This window comes from Triturus cristatus, chromosome 3_2 (genome assembly GCF_964204655.1).
Source record: "Triturus cristatus chromosome 3_2, aTriCri1.1, whole genome shotgun sequence".
NCBI lineage: Eukaryota > Metazoa > Chordata > Amphibia > Caudata > Salamandridae > Triturus > Triturus cristatus.
Window position 1 is genome coordinate 651,987,801 of NC_140584.1, and position 15,163 is coordinate 652,002,963.

Sequence of the window (15,163 nt, forward strand, 5' to 3'; positions counted from 1 at the left end):
AAACCCTTAGAAAAAAAAAAATCAAAAGCATTTGCGCTTTCAAAAATGCGGAGTTACTGGTTACTTTGATCAATGTATTCAACTAAGACGGTGCTGGTAGTGCTGAAAGGAATTTACATTATTAAGGAAGAGTTCATATTGGTGGCAGACACACTTTGAACAGGAGCACCAGAGCGATATACACCATGTCCAAAAAAGTGGCAAACAGAAGTGCTAAAGCAATGTGCAAAGTTTCCAAAAACGTGGCAAAGTGCAGCGATAGGATATAGGTCACAAAACTACCAAATGCAAGCCTGTTTATCACGATTGTTACGTGTCTGGAAATGTTAAGAGCACAATCTTAATTTGCTTTGGAATAGCCAAAACATATCGACAGCACTGCAACAAAAAGCATGCTTTGTTTTTTTTTTCTCATTTGATGTTAAGAAAGACTCTTTTTGCATGGTTTACTCTCGAGCAGTGTTCTCTAAATTGTGTGGTGCAAACCACTGGTGAATTGTCATTCAATTCCTGTTGGGTCTTGACTGAGTAATGAATAAAGAGGCCTTTACATTTTCTATTTATCTTGTCGCATTTGCTGTGCTTCAGACACAGGTCAAATGTCAAGCTCCGTCTTCTGACGGATTGCTGCTTACTCTTTTAACATGGGGATTGCTGTTTAGTTTTCTTTCTCTGACTGCAAAGTGAGAGGTTTTTTTTAAAGTGAACTATGTAACAATCTTGCTTGGCTACAGGGAGTGTGGAAGGAAAGGCTCTAGGATATCATTTTTATGTAACACAAAAAATGTAAATACCTGTAAATGAACTGCTCACATTTCAGAAAATATTAGCTGTTTGGAAAGCAAAAACGAAGTGCAATGGACACAAAGATTTTAAAAGAATCAAAAGAAATCAAGACACTTACTTGATGATCCGCAAATAATATTCACTGAAACACGATTTTCACACATTATTTCTATTTTCTATTTTCTAGATTTGGTAAAGCGCAACAGCTACCCCAGCAATGGGGTATCATTTGTGTGCCATATAGTTTTAGTAGTACATTTTTGTGTGTTCAAATTTAATGGCCATTTCAAAGGAAAATGTGCTGTCTGTAAATGATAGTAGGTTGCTGCACAATGCTTTAGTCTTATTTGCAATGGCGTGCTCCAAAATGCTACACCAGCTATATACTACACCCTTACCAATCACCTGCTGAATTAATTTGTGACATCGTGCACAACTAGGAGTTTTTACAATTCCTATGGCTTCAGTGATGTAATGCTGATGTCAGCACCCCCACTTTGAAAATTGTTCCAGGGCTACTAGTGCAAAGGTGCTGAACTGTGTCCCTTAGTACTATTTTAAAACAAACAAACAAAAACTATTGCAAGTATTCCCAAGCAAGACTCCTTTTGAAACTTCAAGTATTTGTTGATGCTGCTTTTTTATTTACCAAGCCATTTCAACAATGTGCTCATCACACGTGGCCATACACAATCATCCTACCTGTGAATGACTTCCACAATTAAACTGAGAAATATGATATGGCCAAAGTTGCCGACTTTGGATCTGGGGAATTAGGTTGGAGTCCTGGTGTTGGCTCTGGGCATTTCACGTAATCTCCTGTGCTTAAAAATAAAATGCCCCTGATTTTCTGTAATTTAATCTGGTGCTCATGTAAACACACTCTAATGCCACTGGGCAGTGTTTACTAATATATCACAGTGCGTAGTTTTTTTTGGAAAATTCTTTTTATTGGCATTTAGTTATATAAACGTACATTTATCACGTTTCACATAAATGGCTGCAACATACACGCAGCGGGGTAGACCATCATTGATTTCAAGATTACATTTACATCGTGGTTGGTGTGAGTGTGGTCTGCGGTATAGCAGGTCTGTGCCAGTGAAAGAAAAACTAGGGGGGAGAACTGAACTGGGGAGTGCTATGGGGTGCTTAGCGTTGGGGTGAGGCGTATACTATGAGTCCGTTATTGCCTACTCCATCATGCAGCTACTAGTCGCCTAGGAGGGAGTGTGTATGCGAGCTGATATGGATTGCTGTGGAGCGTTCCCACTGGGGGGAGCTAGACCCGATGCATCCAAGGGGACCGCGGAGGTTTGTGGAGGGGAGTCTCCTATCTCGGGAGCCTGTGCGGTGCGAGGTTGTGTGGTGCTGGGGGCATGTAAGTCAATAACTGGGGTCTCTGGAGTCTGGGACTGCCTAAATTGGTGCAGCAGGAGCGCCCATTCTAGGGAAATTGGGACCTTACGCATACCTTTGGCTTCCTCCTCCCTGATTGAGTCTTCCTCGGCCGCCGCCCATTTGAGAACCGCCCCCACCCATGCCGCGATCGGGGGACCTGAGGGGGCCCGCCAGGGCATGGCTATACAGCGTTTTGCCAGTAGGTGGGCTAGGAAAACAATTCCCGTGCTAATCGCCATGTGGGGACCGGGGGTCGCGGAGGTCTGCATTGGAGACTAAGCAGATGCGCATCATGATCCGAGACGACTCTACCCAAGTAATCCGAGTGGCATATTTGCGGGAGGAGCGTTGCAGTGCAGAGGAATCGGTCGAGTCGAACTCGCAGGTCGTGCGGGATGGAGTGAAAAGAGTAAATGCGGGCCTGAGGATGGTGTAATCTCCATGCGTCTGTGAGCGACCAATGTGCGACCCAGACTTTAAAGCGCTCGATGTGTCTGAAGGCGGAGGAGTGCGGGAGCAGGGGATGCGACCGATCTAGTAGTGGATCTAGGATACAGTTATAGTGCCCGCCTAGTATCCAGGGCACATGCGTGAATTGGCCCAGAGCGTTCATGAGTCGGTCCCAGAATTTATCCCGATCGACATTCGGGGCATATATACTTCCCAAGAGGACTGCCCTCCCGTCCAAGATTCCCTCCAGTAGAGCGAATCTGCCGTCTTTGTCCACCACCCGACTAAGTTCCCGGAAAGGGGTACCCGGGCGGATCCATATCAGTGTCCCCCGGGCAAACGAGGAGTATGTTGTGGCGCAGAGGAGTCCGCGCCACTTTGCTTGCAGCTTGCCCACTTCGGCTGAGTTAAGGTGGGTTTCCTGTAGGCAAAGAATGGACGCTTTCTGTCGCTTCGCATAAGCATATATCGCATAGCGCTTACGTGGGGTGTGTAGGCCGCGGGTATTGAGCGTGAGTATGTGGATGTTTGTGTTATTTGTCACCTGTGCCATGAGTAGTATGGTCTGTGGAAGGGTCGGGTCAGGTGTCCACTGAGCAGGGTTTCGAGTGATCTCCTAGGTATGCGCCGCGCCCGAGAGGAGTAATTAGGCAGGGGGACTGTCCAAGCGGTCAGTCGGTGGCATAAGGCCCCATGGCTGGGTGGGACAAGTTCTAACCGGGGTAGTAACAATGCAGGGGGATGCGGGAAACTGTCCCAATACATAGGACTTATCGTTTAGGAAACGGTGTGTCCAAACTTCCTCCCGTAACACAAGGGGGGAGAACTGCTCTATGTGATAGGGGGTGACGGCGTGCAAGTGCGAGGTCACACAGTTAGTGGGCATGTAGAAAAGGCAATGTGCGTCTTATGCAAGGTGTCCGGTGCCCTCCAGGGGCTCCCGACAGAGGCAAGACCCCCACAGCTCCTCGGGGTGTAGAAGACTAGGCCTGGTCGTGTGTGGTGGGGAAGCGCTGATGTGCGTCACGTCTCCCGATAGGCCGCTGTGTGTCCCCCGCGTCTGGTGTCCGGGGTGTCCCCTTCAGAGTGAGGGGTGTGTTATCACCTCGCGCCGATGTGACCCTTCATTCTGGCACTCTTCAATCACTACGGCCTCCCGGGGGCACCATGGAGCCCTTTGTCAGTTCCTTGCAGATAGTCCGCGAGCGGGACAGGCCGAAGCGCTTCAACCCCCCCGGACGCCGCCAAGGAGGTCGTCTCTGTCGCTGCCCTAGGTGTAGAGGCCTCGCCGGTGGTGTGGGGAAGGGCCCGGTGTCTACTTGGCAGCCATTTTAAGGTCAGGCAGGCCACATGTGGGAAGGCCAGAGCACCCCCAGGTCGTGTTGTGCTCGCCGGGTCCCAGCGCCGCAGCACGGCCCCCCCAGGAGCGGGTGTACCTGGGGCAGTCGCCGGTGGTGTCCAGATCTACCTCCGGTGCGAGGCAGGCTCTCCTTTCTTGGAATGGCGGGTCCGCCCGGGGCGGCGAAGTCCCCCCCACCTGAGGCGGCCCGCCTCGGCGGCCCCCGGTCCGCTCACGGCCTCTCCCGGGCAGGTAGCGATGTAGGGACAGCGCGGTGCTCCGCTATCCCCAGCGTCTCCCCTGCGCCTTCCCCGTCTCACTCACGGGAGTCTCGGCACCATTTTGGGTCCCGGGCTACGGCGGCGTCCAGTCCTTCCGGAGAGATCCCCATTCCTGAGGCTCAGGTGATCAGCAACCCTCCCGCCGCATCTCGCCACAGTCCAGGTACTGTCCGGCGTGTTTTGAGCCGCCGAACACCTGCTATGACGCTCTGTAGCACAGCAGAGAGGCGCCCGATCGCAGAGCCTCAGCGATGCACAGCCGTCATCGTGGCTTGCTTAGCCACGCCCCCATCACAGTGCGTAGTTATAGTTAGGACCTAGTTACCATAAAAAGCAGCCCTTTTTCGTTTGCTAATAACTTTAGTGAATCTTGGCAAAACTTTCTAAAAAAAAAGTTAATCCACCTCAGCGCCTTCCTTCCTTGAAGGTTTCAGGGTGATCCATCAAGGGTCGGGTGCGGTGCGGTGTGAGGTGGGGCGAGAACAAAGGGGGCTCCCAAAACACAATTTGCACATGAAATTTCCATAGGAATTTTCAAACAACTCTACAGCCTAAATGGCTGAATAGAAGAACGCCAAATTTGGCTGAGAGTTAGATCTTCAGCCAGAAAGCGTATTATTTGGTGTAAATTTAGTATGTAGTTTTCTAGAAATTATTTGTATATCTGGACGTTTGGTTTTGCGGGATCTCGCTCAACTGCCATCATCACACAATTTCAAATAATGTAGTTATCTGACTGCCCGAGAGGGCATCTTTTCCCATGGCCATCTCACTCTGGCAGAAGCAAAAAGTGCCTGCGAGTCCCACAGGAACTCGCGCTCCCATTGTCTAGCCGCAACATGAAGAGAAAACGTTGCAGCCACCATGTCCTGAAAATAAAACAAATAAAAAGTATAAGGGTGTAGGGTAGGGGTACCCTGACCTTCTGGGCCTTGGCAAATGTTGAGAGGAGGAGGGGGTTAAGTCTAAAACGTGACATTTTTACCTAATGTCACTTTAACTTTTGGATATGTATGTATGTACAAAAATGTACCCCTGGACCTCGTTTTAAAACAAAAATGGATAAGAGGCCTTACACATTACTCCGTTGCAGAAGAGAAGGGGTTTTTCAAATGTTCTAAAATCATTGGTATCAACCCTAAGATTTTTATCAGAAGGTTGGTGATTTAGTGAACAAATGCTACAGGCAGCAACCCACTTTGAGAAGTGTTCCAGCCATAAAGCAGTTCCTCTTTTTTGGGCAACTCACTATCTTCGCCACAGACTGATAGACATATCAAAGAACATGGTCAAAATTGTGACATTTACAAATAATTGCTGCTAGAGAGGAACGCAGAACACTGTAAAGAGTATGTTATTCTGGTAATTCACAACGTTTTGAAAGCATGTCTACTATTAAATCAAATACATTTTTAGAAGCCCCGGCCTCATGTCCGTTACAGCTAGGTTGGTCGTGAAAGTCCATCTCTCTAAAATGATGGGGCTTGGCTCTAAAAAGTTAGGAAAGCACTGCCCTGGACTACATAACATTGTCCCCTGGCACATTGTTACAACTGGGAGGACCATGTGGGGGAAAGGGCAAATCTCACCGTAGAGGTTGAATGCAACCAGCCCAAAGAATTTTAAACTCCTAGAAGTTGGCTAAGTTCATCAGATTTAAAAGTAGGCTACAAGTGCATATGAATACTTCTTTCCACCACACTTTGGAGGCATCGTTTTTTTAAAATAACATACTTTATTGATTTTGCATATCAAAGATGAAACCAGAAGATATTATCTTGTACGCATACATGTCATCATATAAACGTTCAGAGGAAGAACGGTGCAGTCTGATAGCAAAGCAGGGCTCATATACAGAACCTTTGTGAGCTGCTTCATATTATACAAGTAACATAACAATCCCTGGCGATTACGTTTCTTTTTCCAAAAAACTAACTACCTCTATGCCCACCCCCTGCAGACTCAGCCAAAGTACCACACCCTCAGTGTGTCCATTGTAATATAGTCTTTAGAGGGATTGTTAAGAGAGTTTTAATGAGTAGGTGCTGTGTTGGAAGGACACTAGTAGAGCATTAGCAGTGACTGGAAGAGACATACACAATGGGGAAGGACTCAAATTTCTTAATCCTTTTCATGTTTGGAGGTTACAGTTGGATACAATGGCTACACAATGCCACAGGGCCGTTGGAGGTACAGATTGCTACTACCAGAGAAGCCTTGAATTCAGGCTTATCTAATAGATGTGCTCTTGCCCTTAAATTTGCTTTTAAAGTGGATGATAAGGTTTCGAACATCACAGTATTGAATGATAATATACCTTGGCTAAGCCTAACATAATACAGGATCTAGACAAAAGATACTCTATTGGTCTTGGAATAACTACTAGCTGCTGACACTTTCTCCAAAATGACCAATATGCATCCCCCCATATGAATCAACACTACAGAGAATTACAAATTAGCGATACCATTAACCAAGAGATGACGTATAACCCTGATAACCTCATTGGATATTATCTTCAAAGGATACGATAAGCAAAACTGCTCCAACACCCGAATTTGGAATCCCCGGATATTGAGATGACTACTATATAACCTCAATAAAATACAAGACCTTGGTCCACACTGCCCAAACATTAACAGGAATCTCTAACAACCATTCTGATCTTTTAGCAAAGTGCCCTTGTGGAGTTATTGACCAGGTATCATGACATGACCCATCTGATAATGGCAACAGTGTTAGAGCACAATGACGCTGTAAAGATCAGGGAATGTCCGCTAAAATCGGTTTAGAAAATATGTATATATTTCTTAGATGTTCTTTGAAAATATCTAATGAACAATACCATACCCACGTTATAGTCTGTCTACTATGACCACAGTACCAGAATAGATAACAACGACTCCAGATTTGATCGGAACTGTGAATAGAATTCCATGAGTTCATCTTTTTTTCTCAAAACCACCTCACCTTAAATTATTCTTGCCAAAAATGTTGGGGGGGGGGGGGGGGGGGGGGGAGAACAATACCATCAACATCTCAACGCCACTGTCTGTTCACTAGGTCTTTCGTGGATAGAATATAAAACGACCACTCCAAATGTGCCCGCGTCACCCGGGGCACCGCAAAGGTAGAGAGCACAAGTCGCGTCAACCTGCCACGCTAGGTATCCCTACAGAGACAGACGGTCACTACAGACACCGGCTGCTACGTATCGTATTACTTTACTTATCTTTACTTCTTGATTGTGATTCCCTTCTTTTGAATCCTAACAGGTTAATTTGCCCACCGGCACCCTGAAGAACCCAGCAATTAGGGATACGAAGGTATTCGCAATGCATATTCACCACACGCTTACCATGTTATTTATAACCACCACGCGCTTGTAATTTCCAGCCACAGATTGAACAGCGACTAACACACCTATTATTTTAATAAACATGGCATGCATCGAAGCAACTTTGCCTTAGAATCGCTGTGGGTCTGCCTCAATACGTTGAAGCACTGGCACCACACGGAGCGCAGCACTCGGTTTAACGACATTACACATATCTTTTTCATTGTGCAAACCGCAGTAAACACATCGACCATCATGTCCACGACATTGCGCTCCTATGCAGGGCTATTCCTCTAGCAATACCCAGTGTGTACGAATATGGCCTTCCGATTTAGTTTGAAATATTTGCAGGGATGTTAACTCCGTAACACCCCATGCACAAAACCAGTATCAACGGGGGTAGAGACTTGCCATTTTCTGTATTGCTTATCACTTTTGTTGTCAGCATTCCAAAAAGAAGTGCACCTATGACTATAGTAATATGTGTACCCAGTAATCAAAAACTTTTAGATTTTTTCACTATTTATATCCACATTTGTTGTATTTCTATATTCAAAACACATTTGTAGCAAGACAGCACGCATCACTATGAGAGTCACATCATCATGAATGTCACATTATACGATGCCTAATGGAACAATGATGAAATCTTCTCTCTTTCTCTCTGTTTCTTTTCAAACAGTTATAGGTACTTACTGACCAATGACTTACATGAACATGGTGAGTGAATGACATACTCACCAAGGCTAAGACACTACTCAGCCTCCACTACCTTAGGTACTGAAGAAGACTCCCCAACCCGTCTGGGCAATTGAATGGGGCTAAAACATGTCGACCACTCACATGGACGAATGAGTGCGTTAGACCAGTAACTTGTCTTCTTACGCACCACACTGCTTTAACTTCCCTCCATTCCGAACTGAATAAAGCTACAGTTCAGGCAATGTAGGTATTTTTAACTCACCTCACTTGAGCACTCCCCTTTTTTATCACTACTGATTAAACCAGCAGGTCTTGCTCCGGGTGAAGGATAGCATATCAAAAAGAAACCCAGGTACAAGTGTGCTCCATTCCCCATTGATAAGAGATTACCGAAAGGAAGCAGAATAGATCGCAGCTTCTTCCTACTCTTGACCCCCCTCCCCCCGATTTGATATGATAATGTTTCTGGCCACGCAATTGGTTATCACATAACATGCCTTCGTTGAGGTTCACTTTATGAAAGGGAGATGCTCCAAGCGAAGCCTAAACTAATTTCACTTTACTCGCATGCAGAACTGAGCATCAACAAAATAATGTTCTGATGTCCCATCAGCACAGGAAGTGACATGACTGGATCATCCATCATCCACCGGTACAGGAAGTGACATCACTGAATAGCACCTACTTCCTGTCCATCTGGATAGGAAGTAGCATTACTGGTTTTCCTGCCAAAACCGTGTTTAAAAGAAGACAACAAGCAAGTGGACTTATTTCCCATCACAGGATATGCCATTATGGCGCCCCAGACTCCTTCCCCTTCCCAGGACCTACTTTACGACAGACATGCCCAGTGCCAGGAACCCTGCTCAGATCACCGCCTGCGCCACGGTAGGAGCTTTGACCTGTACCCACTGCCAATTCTCAAGAAGCCACACAGCCACACCCCCACACAAATACTAACAAGTCCCTCAAAATCCCATCCCAACACACACCACACAAGCACCCACGCCTACACCACACGCCACAGCAAACACGGACGTCAACTCCCACACGCAAACATGCTTAACAACACACAATCACTCAGCAAAAACACAATTAAAATATGGAACCTTCTGAGCAGCGACACACCCAACATCCTCTTCATCACAGAGACCAGACGCAACACCTCATCAGCTCCCGACATTGCTACGGTAAACCCCAGCGGGCGACAATCGCTCGACAGGACCGCATTCACAAGCCAGGAGGACGACTCTCTATCATCTACATGGAAACCATCAAATGCACAACATTCACAGAGAACGCCACCCCATTCATGGAAACACCTGCACTTCAAGCTGCAAATCTCACCCTGAATGGAACATTTGCCTACTGACCACATGGACCCCAAGCCAAATTTACCAACCTTATTACCCTGCTCACCATCGAGTGTAGAGCCTAGATTCTCCCCGGTGACTTCAACTTTCACCTGAAAGACCAAAACAACCCCTGTTCCACAGCAGTCCACGAAACTTGAGTTACATCAACCTCAACCAGCACATCACAGAACCAACACACACCACAGGACACACACTGAACCCCTTCTTCACCACAACTGACAGCATCAAATACAACCCCACCACACAGCTCACAAAGATCAACCACTCCATTATCTACTTCCAAATCAACACACCAAGTCAACACCACTACCAGTTTCAGCACTCACAGCAGCAGACTGTCCCAGTGCCCTCAGCACGGATTAGCATAGCCACAAAGACAGCCTCAACAAGGACATCAACAACTGGATCAAGAACTATGCGGATACCCTCGCACCCATCAAACCCAACAAGGATAGTAGATGAAACAAGCATGCCAGATGGTACACAGAAGACCTCTGAGACACCAAACCACACCGTAAATAGCTAGAAAGTAAATGGAAAGCCAGCCACATCAGAACTACCTATCAGACACTAAGAAAGATGCACCAGTGGACCACATCGAAGGAAGCTCCAACAGCTGCAAGAAGATCATCTTGATCATCAAGGATTTCACCTCGCCCACAGCCGCTGTCAACATTGCTGCATTCCAACAACTCTGAAAACCTATCAAACTTCATCCACAGCAAAATCGCAAACATCTACATCAACTTTGCACACCAACTCAACCCCAGAGAACTCCTCACTAACCTACCAATCACCAACCAAGACAGCTATCTGACTGAATGGACAACCCTCACCAAAAACGACACAGTGGCAATCATGCAGGCCATCCACTCAGGGGCCCTAACAGACCCCATACCCCATCACATCTACAATCTAGGAACAGCACCAATGGGCACCACTTTAACCAACATCCTCAACATTTCCCCTCAGGTCTGCCACTTTCCCAGATGAATGGAAACTTGCAGAAATCAAAGCCCTTCGAAGAAGCCTACAGCCAACCCGAATCAGATAAGTAACTTCTGACCGATCTCCCTTCTCCCCTATCCAGCCAAAGTGATTCAGAAGGCCATTAACAAGCAACTCACATCCATTCTAAGCATTCTGCAAAAGATCTTCAAATGGTTGCGTCAGAACACCGGATGGACAGTCAGTAATACAATCACTCGTCACAAGCAGGCTTGACTAGAGTGACACTCTCTACGTTGGAATCTCCAAACAACTCCAAGACAGAATCTAGCCCGTCCAGAACACAGCGCAAGTCTCATACTTGACCTCCCACACCGCACCCACATCACACCCAAGGAAACTTCACTGACTTCCCATTCACAAGCGCAGCCAATTCAAAATTCTCACGCACACATACAAAGCCCTACACAACACAGGACCAGAATACCTGAACAGCCGCATAGACTTTCACCAGACACCTACGCTCTACTCCTCTCTCATTCACACACATGCCCAGCATCCGCAAAAACAAAACTGGACGTCGGTCATTCTCCTACATCACAACCAAGACATGGAACAACCTCCCTAAAAACATTAAAGCCTTCTCCTCACTTATTGAGTTCTGCAAGAAGCTGAAGACCCATCTCTTTGTATTAGCACCTTGGGACCACAACCTTACACGCCTGTCCGAGGTACCTGGGTACCCTTTCGGGTGATTAGTGTGCAATACAAAACAATATAAGATAACATAACATGTAGTATAGTGCTGAATTCATTCAGTCAAAATTGCATTGGTAAATTCAGCTTCCAGGCATTAAGAAAAAGTCTAAATTGTGCTCCATTGCGGCTCTTTCAAGGAGTGACTTTCGATTGAAAGAAGTCAACAAAAATAATTGTATATATATATATATATATACATATATATATACATCTATGATCGTCATTTTGGTGTTGAAGACCCCTGTCCCAGTGGAGTAACACAGGCCCCCACAACCCCCCTGGTGTGTGGTGGTGCCCGAGCTGCAGAGGGGCCCCTCAGCACAGTACTCTGGACTGAAAAATTCAGAACGGGGCCCCTCCATGTACCTTGCCAGGAGGCCCCCTCAACTTTTTTGTGGAAGCATACAACTTCTGCCCAGTCAAAACAGGTACTTGGGCTGAGCCAAAGCCCCGCTCCTGGTGATTCTCACATAGCTGTCTTGCGACAGCCGCACTGTTAAGGCAGACCATAAAAAACACTAGGGCACAGAATAGTACTGTAATGCAGCACCTGCAGCGTGGGGCAGTGGCACGCAGATTTTAAAGCGAGCAACCAATAACAAGAGAGCTTTGTACATACACAGACAAAGATAAATTAAATCGGATAAGAAACCAAGAGATTTCTTCAGCATGGGATAATTTCAAGATTACTGGGAGAATGCCTGACTAGTTAACATAAAAAAGGTAGTATCATTTAGGTAATGGAATAAAACCTTCCCCAAAAGATTACAACAGCAGTATCATTTTAAGAGGAAGGAGAGAATCCCAACTGTGAAGGCACTCCCAATTGTTCCTATTCAACTAAGCATGTTTTAGATTAAGTGGGTAGACAAGGCAACAGAACAGATGGTGATAACCTTAAAAAAATTGTTTAAAAAGATTAATGCATTGACAAACAACTCTTACAGTTTGGAACTTTTTTAGGTTAGATTTTGGAGGATGTTCCCTGCAAAAATATATTTAAAAAAAGATAGTGTGGGTGCCAGATAACAGACTTTCATCACAGGGGTAGAGACAGTTCAGATTACCATATTATGCAGTTGGGGCCAGTAGTGAAATATTCCCAGGCACGATGAAGGGTGTGTTTAACTTAACGTTTAATTGCTTACTTCCCAAACTATAATTAAAATCGTTTTTGTTAATAAGTTGCTTTGTTACTTTAGTCACAGTTATTTTGTTCGTTTCCTAGGCACATTATGCTTACAAAGGCATTTTTACATTGATCTGTAAAGCTAGCATTAGAGGACTATAGAACAGCACATTCAAATCAGCAGTTCGATTGTGAATGCTTTAGGACAGTAAAACAGGGGTGTTCAGCATGCATCCAGGAAAGACAGATACATGCCAGATGTTCTGGATATCCATAGAAGATAAATGCGTATGTGAATTATATTTCAATTAATCATTTAAAGCAGTGGCTGTCCTGAAGTTCTTGCGGGGGCCAGGCTCTGCTAGCCCTCTGCACTATAACACTGCACAGAAAACATATGTCCAAACACTGTGAACCTCAAGCAAGAGCATCATAATGATAGGTGCTCAGCTTCCTGCCACACTGGGACAGCTTTACTACAGTCTATTTTTCTACTTTTGGGGTGAAGATTAGCACACAGAAGGGTTTCGGAGTTAAAAATTAAACCTGCAAGTCAAGCATTTCTTAAGACCGTTTTAGGGAGTTTAACTTCGCTTTGCTCACAACTATGCTTGTGAAATACGGTCATGGCCATTCTGCACCCACAGAGCTTTATCCTATTCCTCAGTGCCATCTCGCTAGAATTTCCTTTACATTAAGCAGGTGGCAGACTTTGAAGAACTAGTCACCCAGGTTGTAAATGAGGAGTATAGTTTCTAGACAGTCAAAGTTGAGTTGCATGACCTCCTGTGCCAGTTGCATTAATGCACCGTTCCTCAAGGTGATCCAACTTGAGTCACAGGTCAGGCCACAGGTCAAACTAAGGATTTTTTTAACCCTTCCAAGATCCACACAGACAGAATCATTGGATTTGGGGAGCAGACAGGATGAGCGAAGTTACTGTCCTGACAAAGATCATTCTAGATATCTAACTGTTCCGAATAGTCATTTTTAAAAGCTTTTTAATTTGCATACAGCAAACTAAATATATCGGCGTTCAAAACCATTAGTGCTTCCGTTTATCAAAGATTCGCAAGTGGTGTCAATTTACACACCCATCAATTACTGTTCAAGGGGGTGCATCAGATCTATGGTGGTAAAAGCACATCTCAGGGGTACAACAGTTCACATACTAATTTCCTCGACTCAGTTCAGTTTAAGTTTGTTTGATTACTTAAAATCATTACAAAAACAACACAAAACAACCCCCCCCCCAAATAAATACCAAATTGAACTCAAACCTTATTGTCCAGAGTAAAATCCACATCACTTATCAGTAGGATTCAAGTTAAAAACAACTACATTAATAGCTTTCGGTTGGAACGACAGAGAAATAAGAACCCAAGGGGGTACTGGTGATCTCATTAGACTCAAGTTAATTAAGCTCTCCCTCAAATTGCCGTAAAAGTCTGCAGACTAGCTTCATGCATTTAGTTCCACGGCAAGCTAGTATCGACGAGGTACCCTCTAGCCAGCAAATCACCGCTTGCCTGCTAGAGCGAATGTTCAGCTCAATAAAAATTGGTTTCAAGTACTTTCTCCTTTGGTCTAAAGTGGCTGTACATGCGCATGTTAGATGGATTAATGTTTCTTTTTTAAAGCCACATAGTCTGCAGGACTCCGTTTTGAATGGCGTTTTCCACTGGGGGGTATAAATCCTTAGCCTCATGCACACCCATTCGGAAATTAAAAAAAATAGTTTTTAATTGCGAGCTGAAATGGCTGGATAGATACGGTTGTGGCCTCAAGAATCTATATGTATTAATAACTGTCCACCCATGCCGCCGCTTGGAGAACTCTTGTTTGTCTGCCCATAGGGATTTCTTTTTGGCTGCGCTATTTACTATTTTGCCAAAGCTTCCTCGATCCAGTCTTTTGGCCCATGCTGTTTGTAGGGCCATCTCAGCCAGGGACTCTCTCAGAAAGCTTCCCCAGGAGTTGGATGTTACATGATCCCCCTGGAGCTTAATTTCTTCACAGCATAAGCTATTTAAAGAGTTCATATCAGAAGAGCGGAGCATGCGGCACAGTTTAATAAAACTGCTCATTACTCGAAATTTCTGGTGCTGGAGGCCAAGTTCCAGTCTGACCTGCGAGGGCGTGACTGATTTAGGCAGGTCAAAAACTGCTTTATAGATCTTTGTCTGCAGTGTGTTCAGTAAGTGCACTTCTTTACCACGCCATGGAGCCAGGCCGTAGGACTAATTAGGTAGTATTTGGGCGGCCATTACTTTTCCTCCGCTCATATCTTCAACAACCTTATGGTCTGTTTGAGTTCTACGCATGTGGCACTCCTCTGCTACTGTCCACTTATTGCCATCCCTTAGCCACATAGACATGGGTAGCCCTATCACCTGCAGCCAATGAATACTAACTGATCTACCTGCTACCAAAATACACAGGGCTGCGAATAAGAGTCATCTTCCCCTAGCGTGGTTGTGCATGAAGGCCACAAATGCAGTTTTCAGTTAGTCAGTCCGGACAATACCCCTCTAGAGGGACCTTTACTTACTATTGACTGGCAGTATTTATTCCCTCTAATGCCAGGAATGCTGAGGTGTGTTGAAGGCATCACTATGGCAACGCAATGGCTTAGGCTACTGGGGCTAAGGCCAG

The 15,163-nt window shown here is 45.5% G+C and overlaps 1 protein-coding gene across 2 annotated transcripts in view; it reads right to left on the reverse strand.

Moving 5' to 3' along the window:
• The window catches only part of RPE (ribulose-5-phosphate-3-epimerase), a 185,420-nt gene that overhangs the window by 112,616 nt on the left and 57,641 nt on the right, over positions 1 to 15,163 (reverse strand). The window lies entirely within an intron of this gene.